Genomic DNA, 13,077 nt, shown 5'->3' with positions numbered 1-13,077 from the left:
TATCCAAAGCGGCTGACAGAGACCAGGGTGTGTGAACTATGCATCAGCTGCAGAGTCACTTACAACTACGTCTCACCCGAAAGACGGAGCACAAGGAGGTTAAGTGACTTGCTCAGGGTCACACAATGAGTCAGTGGTTGAGCTAGGATTTGAACCGAGGACCTCCTGGTTACAAGCCTGTTTCTTTAACCACTGGACCACACAGCCTCCTTTAAGCACATCTACAATTAAACTGCACTTACTGTAATATAACTGTAGTTACAATGTAAATGGTAAAATCCAGGCAACTCTAAAGATGTACCGTAGTATACAAATATTATTATTATTAATTAATGAAGGTTATTGTTGAGGTTCAGGAGGCAGAGCACCTTTGGAACAATGCCCCACTCTGGAGGTGATATCCCATCTCCCCAAACTTGGAGGCTCTTCTGCCTCCCATAAGTATTCAGATATTATTAAATACTTATTGAAACTGTGAGCTTTGTAGGTATGTCAGATCACAGAAAATAAAAGCTGGATCCCCCTTTTTAATGTTGTATTTTAGTTTCCATGAATTTAATGCTAATGAAAGATCAGGGGAATTGGTTCTGACAGGTAACTGGAGAGCCTTGCTTCAAAGAATCTCAATCCTGATCTTAACACCTCTACTATTGAGTTATGGGCCTTTATTAAATCAGATATTGTCAATTGTTAAGTTCCAAAACCACTTTGTAAGTGAATGTCAGCCTTTTAAAAATCAACTCTCTGTCTGAATGAAAATTAGAAGAGCCTGGCTATTGCAGGGTAATTACCACTGCCATGATCTGGGCACACAATGACTGAGCAAACAGTGCTTGTGCTATGTACCATAGCACAAGGAACTTTAACCAGTTAAGAAGATTAAGTGTGGGTTTATGTTTCTACACAATTACATATTTACAACATAAAAACAGTGATGGAATTAATATGCTGTATAGGTTTGAGGTAAGGGGACATTCAGGTAATGTAATGGAATTGATCCTATAGGATGCACTTACAATGAAGTAACAAAACAACCCTGTGACAGGGCAGCAAAATGTCAGGCAGACAAGGTGAGAACTACATAAACAAATATCTGCAACTATGCCCTTTTTGACAATTTATTTTCTAAACACAATAATAAATAAATAAAAATAAACTAAACTAACAAAAGCAAGTGAAGTACAGGCTGTCTTACAGCTATCCTTTTTCGACAAGCCCTTTGCTGAACTAACATTCCTCCTCAGGGTAGGTTATTATTTCTCAACTGGGTTTTCTAACCCCATCTCTGCTAAACTAAAGTAATGTGCAATCTCCACCCCGTCACAAACAAAAGTTCTTTCTAGTGTTTCTAGTAAAGATATTTAAGAAATGAATAAATGAACAATGACTCTGCCTGGCACAATAATGTTTGTTCATGCAACTGTTACTTTTTTACTTTTTAAACTTTAATTGGAGGTTTGACGTAATTCTAGGGGCAAGGCTTAGCCCGCTACACTAAAAATATTGGCTACCCAATACTATATAAACCAAGCCAACCTTTTACAAAATGTTTTATAAGTCTTTCTACCGCATTAGGTTGAAAGTAGCTACTGAACTGGTAACCCTGAATAATCAATATGATAATTCAAATGTTTACAACCAACCTCTCCTCAGAATGCTGTCCGGACCGCTGTCTGCATCAACTTAAAAGTGCCAATCCCCACTGAATAAAACAGAGATTCTCTCTTTCAACTGAAGTGCAAAACTATTGGAGCAACTCCTATATACCCAAGCCACCATCTTGCCTCCAGGTCAAAGGTCAAACACCATACGCCTATCAATCAAGATGCTCCCCAGATTTAACCGGACGTTCCCGCAGCTGTAGAGCTCCCCCTAGCAGATCCTAGGCACTCTGCACTTCTGAAGGACATTTAAAAACTCATGCTTCCCCTTCACTTTTCTGCTGCTGCTGTGGACAATTGCCTCTCGTCTGGAAATTAGGATATCAGACCTAGAACAACATAGGTCTGATCATCACTCCCATTCTTCTCATTCTCCCAGACAGGGAAACTAGCACCCAATGTGAAGGCTCATGTAAAGATGTTAATTTAATTTCTCTCAACTCCTTCATTGATGCAATCAATCATTACACTGTAGATTGTGGAGAAGTATCCGTCACTTAAAAAAAAAAAATGAAATACCAGAGCACCTTCTCTGCCAAAGCTGCTGCAGTACTTTCTCAAGACAACATTATCATCAACTGGGCTCAAATCGATTACGACTTGTTCAACTGAGCTTTCTCAGGTCTTCGAGCCAACTCCTATACTGTCTGCAGCTCACTTAGCCATTCTGCCATCTTATGCCCATTAGTACCACCCCCTCTCAATCAACACCAAATATATTCAAATCACCTAGACCAGTGGTCCCAAATTATTTTCCACACTGGGTCACTTCAGATGATGACCATAAAGCCTGAGCTTGTTGGGGAATATTATAATAATTAAAAACACTACTTTATGAAAATAGTAGCTTTATGAAAATAACCAGTTAAATGTCATCACTGAAAAATAGGCAAAACACTACAAATAGTAAATAAATAAGTTACTCAGACGCAGCTGCCTCTATCAAGAAATATCAGGAGTTTCAATTTTGAGCTGTACATAAGTCGGGTTGGTATGACATTGTGGCAATACACAGGCACTGGTGAAGATGATTTTTTTATGAGATTCAACATAGTATTGCCAGCATCAAAACCAAGGGGTTGCAGTCCCGAAATAATAACAAACACAGACACAACTCCAGACAGTGCATGCTCTCAGTGTAGGTGCGGTGCTGGAAACAGTGGTGCTGGTGTGTGTTCAGGTGCGGTGCAGTTCGGGTGTATCGCTAGCCTAAAGCGGCAGCTCCAAGATCCGTATTTAGCCGTCTGGTGAATATAAATACACACACACAGTTAAGCAAAAGCAACACTTCACTCACGGTTTAATCATCCTCGTTTCCTCCCATTAACTACAACAAAGGAGCCGATTACGGCGTCACGTCCCCCTAAAGTACCCTAAGCCCCACCCCCTCCGATAGCTAGTTCAATCACGTCTCCTCCAATTCATGACTGAAACTTTGCTCACTGTACTAAGGTGAGGACTCCTGGTACCATGACGCCACACCCTTCCTGAATGGCCGGCTTCCGACTGCCCCTGGAATGAACTGCCCAACCATTCAGTACGAGGCACACAGTTCCTGTTGTATAGTGCTCTCACAGGTCGAGAGGGAGATTGTTGATTCTGATTAATACTGCTCAGAGTGGAGCTGAAGGAACACTCAGCTGAATCTACTTTCCCCATTACACCCCCCTCCCGGGAAAAGTAATCCACATTTTGGTTATCTTTCCCTGCACGGTGTTTCATGAAATACATGAAGGGTTGCAGCGCCAGATACCACGTGTTATCCGGGCGTTGCTATCCTTCATCGTGCTTAACCATCTGAGTGGGGCGTGGTCAGTAACAAGATTGAATGAATGTACCAAGAGGTAGTAGCATAAGGTCTGAGTGGCCCATTTAATGGCCAGACATTCCTTTTCTATGACAGAGTAGTTGTGTTTTCTTCCTTATATACAGGACAGGGTGTTCTACTCCGTCGACCTGCTGGGACAAGACCACCCCCAGACCAACATAAGAACATAAGAAAGTTTACATTCAGCCCATCTTGCTCGTTTGGTTGTTAGTAGCTTATTGATCCCAGAATCTCATCAAGCAGCTTCTTGAAGGATCCCAGGGTGTCAGCTTCAACAACATTACTGGGGAGTTGGTTCCAGACCCTCGCAATTCTCTGTGTAAAAAAGTGCCTCCTATTTTCTGTTCTGAATGCCCCTTTATCTAATCTCCATTTGTGATCCCTCGTCCTTGTTTCTTTTTTCAGGTCAAAAAAGTCCCCTGGGTCGACATTGTCTATACCTTTTAGGATTTTGAATGTTTGAATCAGATCGCCGCGTAGTCTTCTTTGTTCAAGACTGAATAGATTCAATTCTTTTAGCCTGTCTGCATACGACATGCTTTTTAAACCCGGGATAATTCTGGTTGCTCTTCGTTTCTAGAGCAGCAATATCCTTTTTGTAACGAGATGACCAGAGCTGAACACAATATTCTAGGTGAGGTCTTACTAATGCATTGTAAAGTTTTAACATTACTTCCCTTGATTTAAATTCAACACTTCTCACAATATATCCGAGCATCTTGTTGGCCTTTTTTATAGCTTCCCCACATTGTCTAGATGAAGACATTTCTGAGTCAACATAAACTCCTAAGTCTTTTTCATAGTTCCCTTCTTCAATTTTAGTATCTCCCATATGATATTTATAATGCACATTTTTATTGCCTGCATGCAATACTTTACACTTTTCTCTATTAAATGTTATTTGCCATGTGTCTGCCCAGTTCTGAATGCTGTCTAGATCATTTTGAATGACCTTTGCTGCTGCAACAGTGTTTGCCACTCCTCCTATTTTTGTGTCGTCTGCAAATTTAACAAGTTTGCTTACTATACCAGAATCTAAATCATTAATGTAGATTAGGAATAGCAGAGGACCTAATACTGATCCCTGTGGTATACCACTGGTTACCTCGCTCCATTTTGAGGTTTCTCCTCTAATCAGTACTTTCTGTTTTCTACATGTTAACCACTCCCTAATCCATGTGCATGCATTTCCTTGAATCCCTACTGTGTTCAGTTTGAGAATTAAGGTCGCCAGGTCCAAAGTTGAGATGAACCTCGCCGTTCCCAGTCTGTCGAGAAGCTCGTCGACCAGAGGCATGGGATATGCATCAAACTTGGTAATAGTGTTCATCTTGCGGTAATCAAAGCAGAAGTGGTTGGTGCCGTCCTTTTTGGCGACTATCACAATCGGACTGCACCACTCGCTCCTGGAAGTCTCAATCACCCCAAGTTCGAGCATCACCTGTACCTCTTTGCTAACACCACCTCGTCGACTTTCCGGGATCCGGTAAGGTCTCTCTCGCACAGTGACACCTGGGGGAGAGATAATGTCATATTTAACGAGATTAGTTCTGCCGGGCACGTCAGAAAAAACATCCTTGCGCAGATCTCTCTGCTGATCTGGGAGTAACTGTTCCCCCATTGGAATGTTCTGTATGCTATGGGCCTCTAACATGGTCCAAAATCATCCTCTACCTCACCTAGGCCTATCAATAAGGCCTCCCTTGTCTGCCAGGGCTTTAATAAACTGATATGGTAAATTTCCCTTTCATTGCAACGATCGGGCTGTCGAATTTCATAATTGACTTTCCCTATAGCCCAAATCACCTCATATGGCCCCTGCCATTTAGCATATAGCTTGGATTCCGATGTGGGAAGAAGCAGCATTACCTTGTCTCCTGGTCGAAAGGTCAGAATTTGTGCATTTTGGTTGTATGATTTGAACAGTGCAATTTCTAATAATAGTGGGGGCCATAAATCAGGCTTGTTAGTGCATCATTGAACCTATTTAAAAAATGAATCAATAAAGGATTCATGACTGGTCTCTTCAACAACTTCACCAACCCCATTCCTGTCGATCATATCAGCACCATAAGGGTGGCAACAAGAAAATACACTGGGAAAAAACATCTAATTATTGATCTGTCAGCACCCCACAAACAAAATGTCCCAAGCATCAACTGTTGATATGGAGGTTCGCTTACCACAAGAATAACTAGATCATCTCACAAATTTCAAATCAGAAAGCCTGCACTAAACGAGAACTGCTGTCTTTCTTGGCCCCTTAACATACACCACCAGAATAAATTTCCCTGGGCCAGGCATTCATATTTCGATTGCTGGATCTTGCTAACTCAGTGGACTACATCACCACATTAACCTATCCAGCTATAATCGTACAGGCATGAAAGTGTCAGTATAATTTTTGCAAAATTGGAACAAAATTTCCTTTTCTATGATGAAATCTTCTCATTAGTCGAGTGCCATCTGTACACAGATGCATCAACTAGGCTTCAGAGGCGTGTTCAACACTGCTTGGTTTGCAGCAACCTGGCCTTCTCTAATCAGGGATCTCCCTCTCCAACAATAGGTGTTGCAGGACATGGCAGGAGCAGACCCTCGGAAGGAGATGGCAGGAGCAGACCCTCGGGAGGCGACGGCAGGAGCTGACCCTCGGGAGGTAGCTCTAGCTCCTCTGGTGGTAGAGGCGGGAGCAAAAGGTAATCTTCCTCTGGTGGTGGACGTGGGAGCTGTAGGTAGCCTCCCTCTGGTGGTGGCGGCACCCTCCATTCCTAGGAGGGTGTAGTTGGTCGGGAAGTGCCGCTGCTCGTCGCAGGCAGGTCACCCACTTGAGATCTTGAGTGCCCAGAGGCTCTCCTGCTATGTAGTTTGCAGGGGTGTGGGGTATTCCGGCTGTTGCAACTGTGGCACTGGACGCTTGGGCTCCCCCCTCGTGGGCGCTGGACACGTGGGTTCCCCCCTCCTAGGCGCTGGACCCTCGGGCTCCCCCCTCGTGGGCGCTGGACACTCGGGCTCCCCCCTCGTGGGAGCTGGACGCTCGGGCTCCTCCCTCGTGGGCGCTGGACGCTCGGGCTCCCCCCTCGTGGGCGCTGGACGCTCGACGCTCGGGCTCCCCCCTCGTGGGTGCTGTACGCTCGAGCTCCCCCTCGTGGGCGCTAGACACGTGGGCTCCCCCCTCGTGGGCGCTGGACACATGGGCTCCCCCCTCGTAGGCGCTGGATGCTCGGGCTCCCCTCTCGTGGGTGCTGGACGCTCAGGCTCCCTCCTTTTGGGCCGGCTGCATGAACGTCCGCTTTTCCTCTTCTCTCCCTTCCACTCCACTTTTCCTTTTCGGCTGCATAGTGCCTCACTCAGCCCTGTTCGGTCAGCCAATTCCACCTCATGCCATGGGCGCGGGGTAGTCGGGCGATATGTGCCTGACCTCGCCTCTTCTTATTCCCCTTCTGTTTACTTTTTAAGAGTGTGTAGTGACTCTTCAAGCAGAAAAGCTAAATAACTGGACATCTACCAATCATGTGATTCCACATGTTGGTCAACGTCAAAATAAACCAGGGAACGCAAGCAGTTTGATATCCACACCATTTATATTAAACAATGTATTTATGTTTTAAAACAGCACATATCGCACAAAAAAAATTATAATAAAAAAAATTACCATTGTTTGAACTTGCAACATGACATCCATGAAGAGCACATGGCCTTAGCCTGCTGCGCCACTGGGCTGTTGTTGAAATGCGTTAATTTTTTAAGCTTACATCCATGCCTGACCAGCTTTCGCTGAAAACCTAAAGGTTCTGCTCGATTCTAGAAATGTTCTATTTCCTGTTTGAAAATATCCAGTTTCCTGTTTGTTTGGTAGATACCATAGAAACAGGGCAGCAGTGTGGAGTAATGGTTAGGGCACTGGACTCTTGACCGGAGGGTTGTGGGTTCAATCCCCAGTGGGGGACACTGCTGTTGTACCCTTGAGCAAGGTACTTTACCTAGATTGCTCCAGTAAAAACCCAACTGTATAAATGGGCAATTGTATGTAAAAATAATGTGATAACTGTATAATGTGAAATAATGTATAATGTGATATCTTGTAACAATTGTAAGTCGCCCTGGATAAGGGCGTCTGCTAAGAAATGAATAATAATAATAATAATAATAATAATAGAATGGAATTGTACACAAGAGTGGCATGTAGCTTCCTTGTCTAAATCTCTGATCTCTGATAAATTGTAGTTCCTCGTTTAATTAAAAATAAAGGAATGATTTATTTGGTAGAAATAAATAAATGATTTAAACAAATACATAGAGGAATAAATACATTTATAAATAAATATTTTTAAATAAATAAATGTAGAAATGAATACATGTTTATATTATAAATGTATAAATAAATTAATAAAGAGCCCCTCCTCTGATCTCTCTATCTCCGTTCCTCTGGAATCTACCACACTCTCTCCCTCCCCCTCAGCTAAGAACCTTGGAGCCACCCTGGACCCCTGCCTCTCTTATTCCCAGTACATCTCCACTCTGGCACGCACTTGCCGATTCTTCCTGAGCAACATACGAAGAATCCGACCCTTCCTCACCAACTACGCCACCCAGCTCCTGGTCCAGGCCCTGGTACTCTCCCGCCTAGACTACTGCAACTCCCTCCTGGCTGGCCTCCTTGTGTCCACCACCCGTCCACTCCAGCTCATCCAGAACTCCACTACTCGCCTGGTGTTCTCTCTGCCTCGCTTCTTCCACGCAACTCCACTGCTCCACACTCCACTGGCTCCCAATCACAGCTCGCATCCAGTTTAAGACTCTTGTATTCGTCTACAGATGCCTTGACCAGACTGCACCCAGCTACCTCCAGACCCTCATCTCTCCCTACACCCCCACTCGATCTCTCCGCTCCGCCTGCACTAGAAGACTGGCTCTACCTCCTCTACGCTCCCCTGCCTCCAGAGCCCGCTCCTTCTCCACCCTCGCCCCGCAATGGTGGAATGACCTTCCTACAGATGTCAGGACTGCCCAGTCCCTGACCATCTTCCGGCGCCTCCTCAAGACTCACCTCTTCAGATAGCACCTGCAGAACTCCTCTTTTCCCTCTAGACACTTATCACTCTTCCTTAAATGCGCTTTACTTGCTCTTATCTGACCCCTATTTTACTGCATTTAATCCTGTACTTTAGAGTACTGTAATCTGTCAATTGTCATTTAATCTGTAGTATTTTGTATTTAATTATATCCTGATGTAACTATCACTGACACTGTTATCTGCTCCGTTATTTAATCGTATTTTGTCATATACTTGTACTTGCTAGAACGTCATTGTATTTTATCTTGCTCTTAATTGTATTAATACTTGTACTGTGATTCTTGAAATGTATTTTTGTTTACGACTGTAAGTCGCCCTCGATAAGGGCGTCTGCTAATAAATAAATAAATAAATAAATAAATAAATAAAAATAATAATTCATCATACGAAAAATGTGTACAATCACAGGTGGGGGACACATTGCTGCTTTACCTAGATTGGTCCAATAAAAAAACCAACTGTATAAATGGGTAATTGTAAGTTGGCCTGGATAAATGTGTCTGCTAAAAAAAAATAAAAAAATAATAATATGCGTGTCTGGTTGGTACTTGGATGGGAGACTATGCACATCTCCTGGTACATTGACATTGCCACTGGTCTCATCAATGGGGCAATAGGGAAGCTTCAAGCTGTTTCCTACTATCTGGAAAACACAAGTATGTTCAAAACCATAACCATCAAATTTAACAATGGAGTCACCCATACCTTTCAACGTTTACGCTCAAAGTCTGAAATCATGGATAGAATCTATATTGTTCGAGAGCAGTTCCCAGTCATTGGTGCTCATGCAGTCACCATTCACAAATGCCAGGGTATGACTCTAAAAACAGTTATGATGGATCTTGGTAACTCAATTTTCTCCTATGGACAAAGTTTCGTTGCACTTTCCAGTTACTTCCTTAAGCGGTATCCACCTTATCAACTTTGACCCCACCTGCATTTACGCATGTCAAACTGCAGTTGAAGAGTACCATCGGCTCAGAGGGATTTATTGTCTTAAGTTGATAAGCTTGAAGGAGACTAACACGCACAAGGGACACAAGGTAAAAGATTGTGTGCATTTCATTTACCGAGCCATCATTAATGTTCAGGAACAGCAAAAGCCTCAATCTTCTAAGAGAACACTTGCAGTTACACATCCATTCAGAGGTTTGAGCAACCCCAATTTCACCTCATGTTATGGAAATGCAACATTGCAATGCCTTCTTCACTTGCAACCTCTGAAGGAGTCATTAAAACACAGTCAACAAGAGGCTATCAGGAGCTTTGTTCACAAATATGATCACTTGCAATCCACTGCATCTCTAACTACTGTGGTTATTTGTCACTTCTTAGGAGAACCTTTCAATAGAGGTGAGCAGCAAGATGTTGCAGAGTTTCTCATCAAATTATCTGAAATTTGTCCTGAAGTATTGCGCATGGTTTCAGTCACAATAAGTCATGACATTCTATGCACTAGATGTAACTACTGCTCATCAAACCGAGAGGTGTTGCATGTTTATCCTCTACATGTACCTGCTGGTACAGATTCCATGTGTCTGGAAGAACTCATTTATAGAAATGACAAATGGGCAATGATTCCTGGTAGCAAATGTAGGCAATGCAAAACCTCTCCAATCATGAAACGTGAACTTATTCAATCAGCAGGAAGAATGATTGCAGTCCAACTTATGCTTTGGGAAACCAAACCAGACGGGACCGTTACAAAGTGACACAAGGCTAAGTTTACTGCTGTGCAGAAGAGCAAAATTACTGTGGACAACACTATTTACCAATTAGCTTCTGTTATCATACACCAAGGACAGGGTGTTACTTCAGGACACTATGTGTCCGTTCTTGCTGTGGGTGCTGGAAAATGGGTGAATGCAAATGATGCACTTATTGAAGTCAAACCATGGCCAAGAAATGCAAAGGACATGTATATGGCCTTTTATGAAGAGCTTTACAAATGCCTTACATTAGCCTAAGTTCATAACACCACTATATCAAGGAGAACAATTTTTTTTCCAGCATTAAAATGTGTTAGTATACTACCCTTTAGCACTGACATGCATATGTACCTTTTGTACCATTCATAAAATTGTAGTTTTATACCTACGTAAATATCAATATATCAATACCTACCAAAATAGACATATTGTTTTCACCACTGATGCAACTATAAGAATACAATGTTTACACTTTCAATACTGTCCAAAAGTCCCTTCTACCATTATTTTACTTTCAAATATTTTCTCATTTCTCTTATATTACTCTACTTATTACTCTCTTGTCTTGTCTCTGTCTATTTACCATACACATTCTCAAATATCTTTCCCTCGCTTTATTCATTATTTGAAAAAGTAAAAAAAGAAGTGATATCTATAACAAAAATTGTCAATGTAAAAATTGTCAATGTTAGAAAAATGCAACAGCCATTTAAAGTGGTGATATCAAACACAAAAGCCCAAGTTAGAAGCAATTGGGGCAACCTTGTCAAACATCAAGCAAATAGGCACAATTGGAAAGGTGCTGGGGCCCAAGATTCACACAATTCTTGCTTCTAACTTGGCGCCTTTTTTTCATCGCTCCGCTTTACATTGAAATGCTCTGTACAACTTCAAGGGCATTGTGACCATTCCCTTATCAGCTGAAAAGTCACATCTGCAACAAAAAACATTGACAATGCACAACCAAAAAAAAGGCTCCAACACTCTAGCCCTGGATCTGCAATGCCTGCCCCGTCAATTGTCACTTCCCATACACTTACCTTGCATTCTCATTATCCCTTGCACTCGTTGCCATTATTGGTCTTGTTCATCATCTTCATTGATGGAAATATACTGCTTTGTGCTCTTTAAGGTATTCTTGTATGTATGGGCTAAATGTCTGTCCATGTGCCTTACCTGCATGTTGTCTGTGTGTCTTCCCAAAGCATACTTGTCTGTGCATGTGATGACACCTCTCCCATTCCCCGTCTGTCTTTCTCTCTGTAGTGCTTGTAAGGATAACCAAGAACACTTCAGTCTGTGTTGAGCACTTTCTTTGGCACATATGTGTCTCAGCATCTTTATTCTGGTTACAACCAAGCTGATAAGGGAATGAGCATTTCAATGTAAAGTGGAGCGATGAAAAAAAGAAGCCAAGTTAGAAGCAACAATTGTGTGAATGTTGGGCCCCAGCACCTTTCCAATTGTGCCTATTTGCTTGATGCTTGACAAAGTTGCCCCAATTGCTTCTAACTTGGGCTTTTGTGTTTGATATCACCATTTAAATGGCCGTTGCGTTTTCTAACTTGTTTTTTTACATTGACAATGTTTTTGTTATATATATATTATGCAAGCACATTGTTATACATAGATATTTCCAAACCATTATTTTTTCCCCAGCAGTTACTTCAGTAGCACATTACTCTGGCTACTGGTATCAGGGTAAGTGTACACTTCCTAATTACAGTCTCAAGTATTTCTATGCTTTCTGCTTTCATTATTCTTCAGTCTCTTGGCGTGTCATTGGAAAAGACAATAACAATTAATCTCTTCATGTTTATTTGTTCAATCTATCTGTTCAACTCCAAACTGTTATTTACCACTACACCACTGATAGTAATGTCTGATAAAAACCATAGTGGGATACTGTCCTACTTTCCTGTCATTAAAAAGAAGTCTAAAAACAGCTTTGACAGGTAAGTTAAATTTCCACAAGTGTACTACAATACTGTATTTATTAACAATAAATACATTAAAACAGAAGGGATGTAACTTACAGTATGAACACTTTAGCACTGTACGGTATGTGCATGTTTGTTATATAAATTCATGAAGACCTTTTATTTAGTTAATATATGTTTGAAACACTATATTAAAGTTAAGAAAAGTAACATTTATTCTGGGTCTGTGACCACCGATTTATATACACAATATATAGAAATTACATTTAAATGTATTTAACTTTTACTCATTATATACTGTGGGAAGAGGGATATCTGTACATGTATTGCTGTTTTGTAAACATCTGAACACTCATTAATACGTTAACTTTAACTGTTGTTGAATGATTGGGGGGGGACTCGAGCACTGGATTAACCGTTACCTTCAGCAACACCCCTGGAATAAAAATACTGATATCACTAAAGATTCTGAATTCCGTCAGGCAAACAAACACCTAAATCTACAAGCTAAACATGCAGCTTGTCATGGCTTAAATTATGTAAATCATAAAAAGCCGATTTCAAGAACAGATCTGAAGAAACTGTATACGTCTAGAACCGTGTGAAAAAAACATTTACTAACTTGCTCTGTAAAGTATGGTTCGAGAAACAGTTTTTCTTTCATAGACGAGGAAACGAAAACACTGCTAATCTCTGTAAAAATAACTTTGTTGTATTTACCGATGGCACTGGCTGTGAGTATGTCACTCAAACATCAGCATTACAGACCAAAAATCACCAAGGTGCTCTTAGACAGTCCCAATATCTGATATACAAATGTACTCACAGGCAGATTTTTAAAAAATGGTCCTGTAAAAAGCTT

The 13,077-nt window shown here is 41.7% G+C and overlaps 1 protein-coding gene across 1 annotated transcript in view; it reads right to left on the bottom strand.

Moving 5' to 3' along the window:
• Positions 1-13,077, bottom strand: part of LOC117406947 (cholecystokinin receptor-like) — a 54,237-nt gene that overhangs the window by 24,678 nt on the left and 16,482 nt on the right. The window lies entirely within an intron of this gene.

This window comes from Acipenser ruthenus, chromosome 8, assembly GCF_902713425.1.
Source record: "Acipenser ruthenus chromosome 8, fAciRut3.2 maternal haplotype, whole genome shotgun sequence".
Lineage (NCBI taxonomy): Eukaryota > Metazoa > Chordata > Actinopteri > Acipenseriformes > Acipenseridae > Acipenser > Acipenser ruthenus.
Note: the sequence above shows the minus strand (reverse complement) of the source record. Positions and strands in the feature narration are given on the sequence as shown.